The 13,732-nt window shown below is 47.6% G+C and overlaps 1 protein-coding gene across 2 annotated transcripts in view; it reads left to right on the top strand.

Annotated features, from left to right (window-relative positions):
* GNAO1 (G protein subunit alpha o1) overlaps window positions 1-13,732 on the top strand; it is a 146,897-nt gene that overhangs the window by 81,734 nt on the left and 51,431 nt on the right. The window lies entirely within an intron of this gene.

Below are 13,732 nucleotides of genomic sequence, written 5' to 3'. Positions count from 1 at the left end.
GCGGCCTGCCTGTTCCCCCTGGCAGCATCCTTCCACGAGGCCAGGGAGGGTGACAAACTGGCACTGCCTGTTGCATGCCTGGTTGCAACTGGGCTGGAGGTGGGAAGATGTGGTGACAGCAGGCAGCCCTCCATCTCTGGGCAGGGTGATGGTGGCCAAATCCCAGCCTTGCTCCAGCAGGAAATTCCTCATTCTCTGGGGTTAAGCTAAATTAAAACCATTTCAAAAGGGGAGGAGTGAGAAGCAACCTCATAATCTCAAAACTGGCTCAGATAGAACTCTGCTTGGCATATCAATATGAATAATAAATAGCAGTTGTTCATCCATACAGATGGATTTGCTCTGCCCACAGCAGAGGGTGCAAAGAAAAAGTGTGAGAGGAGCATTTCCCACCAGCTCTCCATTTGCAAAGCTCTTGCTTACGTGGTATTGACTGAAAGAAGGTACAAAGGAAAGACATTAGTCAAATAAAATGTTTTTACATCAGGGACATCAATGGTTGAGTTGTTTATTATCTGAGAGTCTCTAAGGAAAAGGAGAGGAAGAGCATGAGCCCAAGGCTGGCTTAAGCCCAGTGTAGAGACCAGGACCAGCACACGCTGATGCCCTCTGTCCCTCCTGGCCACTCCAGGGAAATTCCTGGGCTTCCTCCTCCTTTCCCCCCCATGCCGAGAGCCCACTCCTGGTGTGATGGGGCTCCAAGTCAGTTGTGTTGTCAAGGAGCTGGAAGCCAGCTCCATTGTAACTCCTGACCCAATATATGTCATGTTCCCAGGGCATCCATGCCACCTCCTGGGACATGTAGGAAAAGCTCCGGCAGCTTGCTTGGGATCATGATCGTAAGCTTTTAGGCATTCCCATGAGACAGGAGGGAAAGGAAAGGCAAGAGCAGGGTGTCTGCAGGCAAGCATCTCGGCTGGTGCTGGGGAGCTTCTCCCCTCTCAGGCAGATATCAATCCCATCAATTATCCTAAGGGCATTTTACTGTGGCAGTCACTTACATAAGGGCAGCATGCACGTTCAGTAGCACCACGGTGCAGTCACAGACCTGCCCTTTTCAAGGCTGGTGCTGTCAGACAGGGCTGTGGGTGCCACTGATAGGGCATGGAAGGTAGAAGAGGGGTCTGTGTTCTCCCCATGTTTGAAGCCTCAGGTCCACTAATCTGGGAAATGACCAGCTCAAAAGGCTGTAAGAGCAAATGTGCTTTTGCAGCTATAGTGATTCTGCAGCTTGGATTGCACACATATCCATGTACTGCGTAGCCCTGGAAACCTTAAAAATGGATGAAAACATGTTTCTTTCCTAATGGGAAGAGACAGAGGGATGCTCCAGTGCTCTGGCACCTCCCATCTCACTGCCCTGGGCTGTGGAGAGAAGGACGCAGCTCAAGCAGGGGTGGGAACCTGGGTGGTTAAAATCAGCCCTGGCTGAACAGCTCCTGGGACCCAGGAAGGCTCTGCCTCAGACAATGGATTATTTTTAAATAGATGGAATCTTCAAATACATCAAAAAAGGGGGGTAAAGAAAAGAATAGCCAATTTGTGCGACCTCCCCTGCTCCCATTAAGTCGGTGAGGTGGTGCTGTGCATTTCAATGGGGACAAGACTGTGCTTCTCATGAGATAAATTGCACCCTGTCCCTTTTCATGCTCTGTGCAGCTAGTCCTGGCTTGCTCAGCTTTGCTCTTTCCTGGCCCCCCTACGAACACTCCTCCCTCCCTGATATACTGCCCAGCACATTTTTTTGTTGTCGTTGTCACTGAGCTATTCATTTTCCATAGGCTGCCTTCATTCCCCTGGCCTTTTGCAGCTAGGAGACAAGATGTTGCCTTGGAAACAAAGCCCCTTAGATGTTTGGAGTCTCTGGGATTGCTCTGTCTGCCCCCGAGTACTTTTAGGTTATTTTTATTAACCACACAAAGATGCAGCAAGCTCAAGGCCAAGGCAGAAAGTAGCCCTGGGAGGTGGAGGCAAGGTGAGGGTCTTACTGGCATTATTCACTCCACTGGGTACATGGGTTTTGCAATACACCGTGGGCTGAATGTCTGTGAGAGAAACAGCATCTCCAGAGAGTGCTGCGCGTGCAGGGCTGGGGCTGGATGCAGGCAGAGCTGCAGGAGCATGGGGAGAGAAAGCAGAAGGAAGAGAGAAGGGAAAGAAAAGAGGATCTAAGAATGGCAGGCATGTGGGGTTGTTGGTATTTCTGACTTTCCAAACAAGCAGCAGTGCTACGGGGAGACCACCACTCTACTGCTGAGGTGGCTATAGGCCTGCTTTGTTTATTTAAAGGAAACCCGATTTCCAGACCTGTCAGACAACTGCAAAAGTTTCTGCTCAAAGTTTTACTGACCTGGACAGTTCCCTGTGCTGCAGGGCAAGTCGGGGGCTTTGCTCCCAGCCAGACTGCCAGAGCATGCCAGCTCCTGCCCAAATCTGTCTGTGGGAGAGGTCTGATCCCTTCTACAGGGGGGCTTTGGGGGCCAGTGAGAGGCTGTACTGTTCCCATTTCCCCTTATCCAGAGTCATCACTGCCAAAGTGACACTGCCAAATCCTGATCCCTCCATGGCGAACATTTTGGAGTAGGTTTTTACTCCTTCTGCAAAGATGTAAAAAAAAAGAAACAAAACAAAAGCTGATTAAAAGACGCTCCCTAATCCCATGCTGGAACTTGAATTATTTACAAACCAGCAAAAGCATTCCTGAAATAAGTGAATATATATTATTTTCAAAAAAATAATCAGAACAGTATTAAGTGTAAGTATTATGTCTCATGTCAACACAGTCCTCTGCTCTGCACAACCATGAGACAGGGCTTCCAGCTGCAGCAAGTGCATGACTTGCAAAGCCAGGGAGGCACAAAGAGAGGGGAAGCAGGGAGGGGAAGGAAGGAGAGCACCACAGTAGGATGGACCTGGGAGACAGCGGGTGAGGACTGTCAGCAGCACACACAGAGGTGAACACCACCAGGTCGCAGCCACGAAGAGCTTCAACCATGTTGTTCAACCAGGTGCTTAACATGCTGCAGCTCTTTAAGTTCTTGTCTACAGACAGGTGCTGATGCCATCCCCATCGGTCTGTGGGGCTCCAGGAGCTCTGCAATGGTAGCAAAATGTTTTCAGGGGGGACCCATTCTATATTGCTCATATATATCATGTAGGATTACACCAAGTGAGCAATCTCACTCTTTCATGGCATTTTCCATCATAGCTGAGCCTCACAGATGCCCAGGCTACCAAGATGCTCACAGACTTTCTTCTCCCTTCTGGTGCATTCTCAGGGGAGCTAGGAAGTCTGCCTCATCCTCAAAAGTGTCATAAATGCTGGATGCTTTTTTCCTATTGTTTCTGTTTTTCCTTGTCAATGCTATGTGATGCCATGGTTACAGATACATAGGAGTAATCCAGCCACAGTAGGTTATGGTCTTTTTGGTTTTGACATTCTTTGATACTATATTTGTGCCAGAAAATTAAATAATACATACACACAAGAGCGTCAAAGATTTCTTCTAGGCCCCGAGCCTCTTTCTCTCTATCTTTGTTAAGCCATTATATTTTCCTGCCATCCACTTATTTTATAGACTATCATGTCATCTGAGGCTGCACCTGAGCTCCCTTTTATCCATTCTCTCTGAAAAGAGCAGTTAATAAAAGAAATTTCCTGTTAATAGCCCCAGTAACAGCTTCCTCTGGAATGGCAATGCCCACACCGAACCCATAAGATTCTGGTTCTTCCCCTTCCTCTTCTCTCACTTTGTATTTCTTCCTCCTCCCACCCTTTCCCTACAAAAGGGTTGGGGAACTTTCTTGACACTCTTGTAAGGAAAACACAGGGCAGCTTTTTCCTTGCAGGAACCTGAATTAATGCATAAGCAAATCTGTTAGTGTGTGAAGTTCCTCAGCTCCAGTAAGGAAGAACTTCGTGGAGGTTAGTCTCTGTGATCCCCACTGATCAAAGGAATTGCTCCTCAGAGCCTGTTACAAGCACCCACATCTCAGTTTTGCTGGAGATATATTCACACAGGAGAGATTTAGCAATAAACTTGCCTTCCATCTACTCTAAACTCTGGGGCTCCTTGTAGGCAGCCACAGACACCTCAACCAGACATTTCTCAACCTCAGCCCCTTCAGATGCAGCTTCTACTTGCAGCAGGACCACAGCCAAATGCTCTTCCACCCCCACATCGTCATAATCCTGGTCGTTACTACAGAGGAAGACTCACCGGCAGCTGGGAATTAAGAGGGACAGAAGCTAAACAAGGGTTGTAGTAGTAAGAAGTCATGGGCAAGATTCTGCTAACAAGCCACTCTATAAGTCATGTCTTGTTTCAGCCCATCCCCTTCATGGTGTTAATATGATGCCTCTTGAGAGCTGGTTGTGTGCAGCCAGAGACCAAAAACCAAGAAGTTATCGAACAATGCAAGCAAAGACAGTAAGCATATGGGTTACACAGGCAGCTTTCTTGGATGTCTGCATTGGGAACTGCTGCCCATGACAATCCTGAAATGATCACAGTTTTGCACACTTTGATTTGCACACTTCCATCGTCTCCTGTCATAGAGGTTCCCTAGAAAATGGTGAAGTGCAACAGAGAAAGCTGTGTAAAACAAAGTACTTGAATCTTTTCTGAGGCCCCTCTTCCCAGAGTGCTTCTTCTTCAAACAAATAAAGGAAACTTGATTAGGTTTGCGGAAGAAATCCAGTTCCCAAAGTGCCTTCACTGCCTGGCACGATGCCCCGTTAGTTAATATATAGCCAATTACAGGGGCAGCTCTTAAACCACAGTGCCAGCATGGCCTCTTGCCCTAAGGGCCTGTATCCTGGCCATGTAGGTGTCAGAATTATGTACCTTGCTTTGCTCCTGCAAAGTCCAAATCAAACCCAAGGAAAACCTGTTTGTCTGCGCTCAGCAGTGGTCAGTCATGTAAGACATAGGGTGAAAGAGTAAGGACTGAAAACCAAAACACTGGAAGCGGTGAGAATCCAGATTAAAACAGAAAATAAGCAGTTAATCATAGAATCTGAGGCTGGTTTGAGTTGGAAGGGACCTTAAAGCTCATTCAGTTCCAACCACCTGCCACAGGCAGGGACACCTTCCACTAGAGGAGGTTGCTCCAAGCCTTGTCCAACCTGGCCTTGGACACTGCCAGGGATGGGGCAGCCACAGCTTCTCTGGGCAACCTGTGCCAGGGCCTCAGCACCCTCACAGGGAAGAACTTCTGCCTTATATCTAACCTAAATCTCTCCTCTGTCAGTTTAAAGCCATTCCTCCTTGTCCTGTCGCTACAGGCCCTTGTTAAAAGCCCTTCTCCAGATTTCTTGTTAGCCCCTTTAGTCATGGGAAGCTGCTCTAAGTTCTCCCCGCAGCCTTCTCTTCTGCAGGCTGAAGGGCTCCTGATCATAATGTTCTTGTACTTATTACTAGACCTGGACAGAAATTTTTGATGAATTTGCCAAAAAAACAGAGTCTAAAAGAAACCAAAACCGTTTGTAAAATGCAGTCAAACGTGCAGATAGTCATGGCCAGGAGGAAAATTTGGAGAATTTTTCTAAAAGATTTTGCATTCTTGAAAAGCCAGGGGTTTTGTTCATTTTTTCCAAATTTTCATTTGGAAACCAAATTTTTGCTTGAAAATTCACCTACATGTAAAATAATATTTCTGAGCTCCCAAATAACTCGAAAGAAACAAAAATACTTCTGCAGGACTCACGGGCAGTGCTTTGGCTGGATGGGAAACGAAATATAGGGTAAGATTTGAGGTCCGCAGAAGAATGCAGAGAACAGGCTGGATCTAAGCTGATTTTTCACAAGACCTGGTTTTTGTGTTCTTCCACCAAGGGGAAAATCCAGGATTATTTGTCTGCTGTGATAACTGCTCTCACATCAGCAATGCAAGAAGTAATTTGGACATACCCAGTCAGGCAGAAGTCTTGGGCACAAACACCAAACCCACCGACTGCTGTTGGCTGTTTCAGTGGAGGGCAGTAAGAAATCCCTACCCAGATATCCCAATTATGGGTTACAAAGGAAGGGAGAGGAAACAGAGAACTGAAATGTAGCAGGATTGGGGTGGGCTGGGGAGATTTTTCTGTTTTACCTTGTCCTTTAAGTATATATCTTCAACACAGATCACAAGTGAAATAGCATAAAATTAAACAAGGCTCTTGCTGATTGAAATACTGTCACTTCCCGCAGGGACAGATGACTGTAAACCACAGACGTAGTCCTTCGTTGTAGGGATCACTGGTAAATCTGCTAGATTAGTTCTAGAGTGGAGATTAGCATCCACCGTTCAGCATCAAGCTCTGAGCATTAAACTAATTACTGGGTTCCAGCACTGCACAGCTTCCCTGTGTGGAATCATCATATACAAGCAGCATTTAACCAGATGTAAAATAATCCAGCTTTGTCCTGGGAATACTCCCACCACAGGGGCTGGTTTCCCTTTCTGTTCCAAAGACAAAGCCTGTTTTCCTCTTTGTGACAGGGAAAGATTGGCACGAAACCGTGTCCCATCTGCCTGCCACCCTTGCACACTGGCTTGGAGGGATGTTGATGTGGAATGTCTTAAAAGACATTTGACGGGTGGAAGATGTGCAGTCTAGAGCTGTCAGGAATTCCCAGACTCAGATCAGGTTCATAGAGAATCACCATCATTCCCACTCAGCTCATCCTCAGCCATCACTTTGAGATGAATAAAAGCCATTTGTTTCAGAGGCCCGGCACTGGTGCATCTTCTCCACCCCCCACTATGCGATATCACGCAATTCCCTGCCACACAAACACTCCAGTGCCACTACATTTTGTGGACTTTTACGCAGTGGAGAGGATCATACAGAGAAGAGAAGGGCAGGAAGCTGCAATGATTTTGTTCTCTCATCTTCCCGTGTTCCCAGCTCCTCCTCAGCAGTGCAGCAGAGCACTTCCCTGTAGAGTGAAACCATGTGGCTAACATCCCCATCTGTGACTCTTTCCCTTGTATCCTCCCTGGTGGGCAGCACTCTCTGTGCCTGCATGGCCTGGAAGTCGCCATGATATTTGGGCTTGCAGATCCCATACCCAGTTACAATCACCTCTTAGTGCTTGTAAAACAGAGGACCCATTAAAGCATCCTGCTGTCGGAGGGACACTGATGGAGTTTGCTCTTGGTGTCTCAGGGATGCCATCTTAAATTAGAAATGACCGGGACAGACAGTGCCATTTTCTCACCTTCCATTGCAGTTAGCAGGTGAGGACCAATATTGAAACCATTTAACACATGCTTTCTGGCTTTCCCATCCTTCCTTGGAAAAATCAGGTCAGCTATCCACTGCGTTTGTCTCTGAGCTCCTCAGGGACAGAGGAGGACCCTACAGTTTCCTACAATTTGTTCAAGCAAATTTGGGATCCCTTTTGCATATTCTGTGCTAATGGATAGTGGGGTTTTCCATCTCTCTGGTGAATGCAGTGCTATTTCCTACACAACATAGGGCTGTAGGAGCTCTTACGATGGTGGCAGCTGTCTGGCAACCCACTAGCTTAGTCTAGTTTATGTATTATTGGGTCCCTGGATTGCCAGATAGTCAGTAGTCCAAGCAAACAGGGAATCTTATTGTACATGTATTGCAGGAGGGACAAAAAGTGTATACCCATATAAGACCCAGCAAATTTTATCAACTGCAGTGTCATACAGAAGTAGTACCGAACAGACAGTCATTGGCTTGCTTTTAAAGCCATAATAATCTTTAATACCAGTCCTGCTCAACATCTCCCCAAATGAGAATCAGCAGACAGGAAAAAACGGCTGTAACGAGGTTTCAGGATAGAGCTCCTAAACTGAGTACCAGACACACAATCAGAAGTTGTTTGGCCAAGGCAGTCAGAGGTGGTGGTGCCATCTTGGCTCCAAAAGGATATGGAAATCAGGGCTTTACTAATTGCTAGCCAGACAGCACAACCTCTGCACATCACCATGGCTGTTTCTCACTCAAAATAGCCTGTCTGCTGACAGGCAGACAGCAGCCTTGTGTGGTACCCAAGTACCTTTCTGTGAGCTGGACAGAAGATGGCTAGCATGACACTGGGAAAGCCAGCCATCTCTAACCGAATTTGTTAGGCTTTCTCTAAAGGGATAGATTTGAATTAGCCAGTGGATAGTTTTTTACTCAGCACCTTCCAGGGTCTCTCAGCAAACCAAATGCTAAGCAGAGGTGGGAGGCCTTAATAAAATGTTCTGAAGAGAGACGGAAAAGTGGAGCAGGGAGACGATTGTCCCTACTGCAATTCACAGCAGCTGCTTCATGCTAGACAGATATCCACAGATTGAGAGGTCAGCTCTGAAACACAGATGTGTGAGAGTGAGGAGGAGAGTCATACGTGCAGCTATTTATTCAGCATCTACAAAACTCCTATGGACTTGGAGCTGGGCCCTGGATGTCTCTGGAAGAGGCGTGTTCACCAGCCCTGCTTTGTTTCCAGAATTCATTCGGGCTTCAAATACTGTGAAAATAACTGACTTTAGCTGCAGTGCAGCCACACTTGAGCTGAGAAGCAAAGCCCACATTTCTGAGGTGTTCTGTAAGAGAAGGAGATTTTTGGTTAACAAGACACATTCTGCCCCCATGTTATGGGACCTCGTTTCTCACTGAAGTAGCAGAGGCCATACTACTGTGCCCTGAGGTCAGGATCTGGGCCTGTCCCCCTCCAGGGGCATCCTTTGTGGGTGCTGTATGTTTTCAAGGCATCAGTTTGATTTCCCCCAGGTTTCTGACTGGTAATGGCTACAACTTTTTTCATGAGATTGCATCCTGACAACCTAGTACCATGCCTCTGATTTGTCCTGCACCACCAGCAAAATACACTGCTCATCTCTCTCCCCATGCATGGATTTTCTGAAATGTTCTGAGGTGCAGCTTTCAAGTACAATCAGCCACCAAAGGAAATCATCCCAGTGTTAACCTTTGCGATAGGCTGAGTGAGAAGTATGATTAATCAGAGCAAATAACAGAAAAAAGTTATATTTACTGGGATTTAGTTCACCAAAAGGAAAGGACAGTACAATATGACACAGGTCAGTGCTTCTGTGGGTGTCAGTCAGTGCAGCTCTATCGGGCTTAACAGATTTCTAGGACATAGCTTCAAATAAGGCTTTGCCTTTCCCTTAAATTCTCCCCTTCCAGAAAACCATTCCTTAGGCAGCTTCAAAGGATCAGAGTAGGATTTACCCTGGGATGTCAGAGATGGGTACCTGAGTCCCACTGCAGTGCAACTCTACTGCAGCCAGGGCAGGAGCAGCTCTGTGGGTATCTCTGTGGGCACAGATCCTGACTAGTGGTGAGAGGCAAATAATTAGGGGTGGTCGATATTAGCATGAGGACAAAGAACTTGCTTTCAGAGACAAACACGACTGCTGGTAATGTCAGGCTGCTGGGAAGAGCCCCTCTCCCTTGTAGCAAGGTAACAAATTAATTGGGCTGTGTGGCTGCTACAAGCGAAGTCACAAGTTTGCTTGCTGAGCACAACCTGTGTACTTGGTGACAGTGACATATGGGAGACAATTAAATAACTGCAGTTATGTCCAGGTTAGTGAGGAAACAGATCCCTTTATGAACTAGATTTATACCATGTGTCTGGCACAAACACAGACACAGAGCCCAGGCTGGAAAGGAGCCACACTGACTTCCCACTAAGTTTACAAGCTACCTGTTCACATATACCTTTGGATTTCACTGTCTTACAACCCCACCACCCTGCCCTGGCACTACAGAGCCCTCCCCATTCCCTGTCTGGCATGGAGGTTGTTCTTTAACACAGGGTTACTTGGTCTTTAGCTTGATGGCTAAAGTCTGGATGTATATTTTACCATCCCAGGGTTTCCAAGCTCAGCTCTTTCCCTCAGACAAGCCCAGCCCAGACAAGCCAGCTCTAATTCTCCCACGGTACGTGGGCACATTCAGCATTCAGGAATGACACTGAGTTAAATAAATCCCACTCCTGACAGCAAGCAACCCAAAGGCAGTCAATTCTGGTGTGCATCCCCAGCAGCATGACCAGCAAGTCGAAGGAGGTGATCTTACTCTGCTCTTGTGAGACCCCACTTGGAGTATTGTGTGCAGTTCTGTTGTCCTCAACATAAAAAGGACATGGAACTGCTGGAACAAGTCCAGAGGAGGGCCACGAGGATGATCAGGGGACTGGAGCACCTCCTGTATGAAGATAGGCTGAGAAAGTTGGGGCTGTTCAGCCTGGAGAAGAGAAGGCTGTGTGGAGACCTCCTAGCAGCCTTCCAGTATCTGAAGGGGCCTATAAGGATGCTGGGGAGGGACTCTTCATTAGGGACTGTAGCGATAGGACAAGGGGCAATAGGTTTATTAAACAGGGGAAGTTCAGGTTAGATAGAAGGAAGAGGTTCTTTACTGTGAGGATGGTGAGGCACTGGCACAGGTTGCCCAGAGAAGCTGTGGCTGCCCCATCCCTGGCAGTGTTCAAGGCCAGGTTGGATGGTGCTTGGAGCAACCTGGTCTAGTGGAAGGTGTCTCTGCCCATGGCAGGGAGTTTAGACTGGCTGAGCTTTGAGGTCCCTTCCAACCCAAACCAGTATGGGATTTTGTGAATCAGCTTGGCATTAAGGTTTGTCCTGCTATGGAAAATGCAAGCCATTGGGAAATGGCAGTAGGATGCAGTGGAATCGCTGTGGGGATGGGCTGGGGATGCCAGTTAAGAACCAGCCTGAAGGAGATCAGCCCAACCCCATATCCTCCTCTCAGCCAGCTTGTACCAAGGGCACGAGAGACAGAACAGCTGGGGAAAGACAGGCAGTAATGGAGGAAGCAGCCTTGCACCATTCCATGGCTCCTTCCAGCAATCCCAGGGGCAGAGAGCACTGCCTATTTTTAGTTCCCAGGGTAGCTGAAATACCACCGTGATATTCATTAACGACAGGCCTGCTGGATGGGAGCTTCAAGGCCAGGCTGGGGGGCTGTTTGGTCTGGTTTGTTTTGCTTTATTTAATTGCTGGCTTGAGTACAGAGACAGAGCGTGGCAGGAGGCTCGGCTCCTCTCACCTCAGGAAAAGCAGGAGCACCAGACTCAGGGGAGGTGGGAAAGGAAAAGTCAATCAGGCAGTATTTAGAAATCTACCTGCTGAGCCCAGGGTGGGGCTGGAGATTTTAATGTCATTCCCAGCTTGAGATGCAGCCTGGAGAGTGAGAAAAGAAAGGGAGATCTTCTGTTCTTGAATCCTTAATTGCTCGTTAAATCATCTCACAAATGCCTGAACTCCTGGATGGCTCCATACTCCTTGGGTATCCAGAGGGACTTCATCCTTGGCAGGGAGGGGGGGTGCTTTCAGAAATACTCACCTCACCTTCTTTTCCTGGGTCTTTAAAACTGAGAGTTCAATGGTTCAGTTTGCAAAATGAAACTTCAGACTGAAATATTTCTACTGCCATTCAGCAGCAGCAATAAACTTCCCTTGCTCCAGCCTACCCTGCAGACAGCTGCTTGCACTGCAGGAGGGCAGCTCTGCCGTCCCCAGAAGGGATCTCGAGTGACTGCAGAGGAGCGTGTACCAAAGTAACCCCCTGTCCTTCAAGCTCAGCCCCACTTCTGGCCCAAGCAGACCTGGTAACCACAGCCAGAGGTGCCTGTCCCTGGTCATTCCTGTTCTGCCCTGTCACTGCTGTTCATCCATGTCTTCTGCTCAAACGCTCTTGCTTCAGATTTTAAATCATGGGACTGCCACAAGTCTCAGTAGTGGGAGTGGTGAGGCAGCTACTTCCCAGCACAGAAATGAGATGGCCGTGCTGTTCCTTCTCCTGCTTTGCAGAAAGAAGCCTGCAGTTAAATCTGAAAAGCTTAGAAAAAGCCCACGCCCTGCCTGTAGCAGCTGGAGGGATTCAGATGTGCTTTGTGATCACAGACAGGTGGACAGATCTGTGATTTACACATATGAATAATCCCCCCAACAGTCAAGATAACATAAGAAAGACCTCCTCCCTACCTAGCTGAAGGCGTGGATGCTTTTGTGCACCACCCATGCAGAAGAAACAGGGTCATGCCAGAGTGCAGTCCCAAGCGTACTGGCCATTAGCAGGTCATGTGTTATGTAGAGTCTGTGAAAAGAGCAGATTATCAGCTCCAGCAGAACAGGCAAACTGTACTGATGATTTATGAATATTCACTGAGCTCACAAAGCACTCAGGGCAGAAAACAAGCTTTTGAAATTAACTGAACTCCTCAAGGTTCTTTGTTTGTCTTGACTTTGAGGTATGAGTCATCAACATTATTTCTCCAGAACAAGCAGAGTCTACAGAGGGCTGGGAGGAATCCTGGGCACCAAAAGTTAAGTATTTTGCAAGAAAGACTTTATGAACATGAAGTCTTCAAAGCATAGAGACTCCACCCCATTAAATTTTATGGAATGGTGTCTCCATACAACACAGACTTCTTCAGCCCATAAAGATGTTTAGGGGACTTGAGGCTCTTTCTCTGAGCATTGAAATTTCCACCAGCTTCAGTCTCCACCAATTTGGTGCTCTGTGACTTTTCAATAATTTCAATATTCAATAGCAAAAGGCTGCAGATGAGTTTTGCTCCTATCCATGCAGGCCACGCCATACACTTCATTGTTCCCACCAATGCAATTAAATTAATGTGGTGCTATCCAACACTGGTGCTCCTCTACTTCTAATTGCACCCATGAGCTAAGAAATAATCTGCTTGCTTTGCCCCAAAACCTGTAACACCTTGTCCCCAGTGCTCTAGCAGTACCCAGGGAGAGCAACCCATTCAGCAGTTGGGTTGTTCCTATCATAGCTGCCAACTCTGAGCAATAGCCAGGAGCAGCAGCAGCACCTGGCAGTGCAGAGGAACAGGACAGAGCCTGTTGTAGCCAGGAAGGTTGTAGGAGCTGCTCCCTAGCAGGCAGTGCGTGGGCTCCCCAGGAGCTGCATGCTCAGCTGTGGGTGCCTTTTGCTGTGATGAAGAGGGGTTGTCTGTCCATGGGACAGTGACAGCAAAGCATGGGAACTGCCTACTCTCCCCTTTCTGAGAAGACTTATACCTGTATTTGTCCAAGAATGGGTTCTATCTCAGACAAGAGAAAAGGTAATAAAACAAGGTGGTTGTCTTCACTGCTTTGCTGTAAGCGCACATAAGGAATAGCAGAATGGTTTGGGTTGGAAGGGTTCCACCCCCCTGCTACAACAGGCAGGAACACCTTCTACTAGAGCAGGTTGCTCCAAGCCCCGTCCAACCTGGCCTTGAACACTGCCAGGGATGGGGCAGCCACAGCTTCTCTGGGTAACCTGTGCCAGGGCCTCACCACCCTCACAGGGAAGAACTTTTGTCTAAGAGCTCATCTCAATCTCTCCTCTGTTAGTTTAAAACCATTCCTCCTTTTCCGGTCTCTACAGGCCCTTGTCAAAAGCCCCTCTGCAGACTTCTAGTAAGCCCCCTTTAGGTATTTCTCTAAGGTCTCCCCTGAGCCTTCTTTTCTCCAGGCTGAACAAATCAGAACAAATAGGTGCTCCACTTTTTCCATTAATTACAGCAGTAACAATTGTTTTTTTTCAGCTGGTAGAAATATGAGACTACTCCAACATATCCAAAGTCATGAGAGAAAAACTCTGCAGATTAGTCAACATCCCTGGGCCTCCTGAAGCCTGGGGGGTGTGGGATGTGAGAGATCCACTTACCACAAAGCAGGCAGAGGGGGACATGAATTTGGGTGCCCATGCTTTGCAAACAAGGGA

Source organism: Pezoporus flaviventris, unplaced genomic scaffold (genome assembly GCF_033815535.1).
Source record: "Pezoporus flaviventris isolate CSIRO_AGI_PZ_B2104156 unplaced genomic scaffold, CSIRO_AGI_Pfla_v1 ptg000054l, whole genome shotgun sequence".
Classification (NCBI taxonomy): Eukaryota; Metazoa; Chordata; class Aves; order Psittaciformes; family Psittacidae; genus Pezoporus; species Pezoporus flaviventris.
This window is presented reverse-complemented; position numbering and strand designations above follow the sequence as displayed.